Consider the following 860-nt stretch of genomic DNA (forward strand, 5'->3'; position numbering starts at 1 on the left):
ACACAAAGACCAATGGAGCAGACTCGAGAATCCAGACGTAAATCCATCCACTTAGAGTTAACTGATCTTTGACAAAGGGCCAAAGTCCATTAAATGGGGAAAAGACAGTCTCTTTAACAAATGGTGCTGGCAAAACCGGACGTCCATCTGAAAAACAAAGAAACAGGACCCATACCTCACACCATACACAACAACTAACTCAAAATGAATCAAGGACCTAAATATAAAACCTAAAACTAAGAAGATCATGGAAGAAAAGATAGGGACAACACTAGGGGCCCTAATATACGGCATAAATAGAATACAAACCATAACTAACAATGCACAAACACTAGAAGATAAAATAGATAACTGGAATCTTCTGAAAATTAAACACATATGCTCATCAAAAGACTTCATCAAAAGAGTTAAAAGAGAACCCACAGATAGGGAAAAAACTTCTGGCTATAACATATCCCACAAAGGTCTAGTCTCTGAAATCTATAAAATACTTCAACATCTCAACAAAAAAAAGACAAATAATCCAATTAAAAATGAGCAAAGAATATGGACAGATACTTCACCAAAGAAGACATTCAGACGGCTAACAGACACATGAGGAAATGCTTGCCGGGCAAGCACCACTTATCTGACTGACAGGGATCACAATACAGTGCCCCAGACAGAGTGGGAGAAAAATGTAGAATAAAATTCAAATTCACACACACACAAAAAGACCAGACTTACTGGTCTGACAGAGACTGGAGGAACCCCTGAGAACACGGTCCCCAAGCACCCTTCTAACTCAGAACCGAAACAACTTCCAAAGTTCACCTTTCAGCCAAAGATTAGACAGGCCTATAAAACAAAAAATAACATAA

General features: G+C 38.4%; 1 protein-coding gene across 1 annotated transcript in view; it reads right to left on the minus strand.

Annotated features, from left to right (window-relative positions):
- Positions 1–860, minus strand: part of DIP2A (disco interacting protein 2 homolog A) — a 142,234-nt gene that overhangs the window by 50,756 nt on the left and 90,618 nt on the right. The gene's annotated exons all lie outside the window — the stretch shown is intronic.

This window comes from Trichechus manatus, unplaced genomic scaffold (genome assembly GCF_000243295.1).
Source record: "Trichechus manatus latirostris isolate Lorelei unplaced genomic scaffold, TriManLat1.0 scaffold00128, whole genome shotgun sequence".
Lineage (NCBI taxonomy): Eukaryota > Metazoa > Chordata > Mammalia > Sirenia > Trichechidae > Trichechus > Trichechus manatus.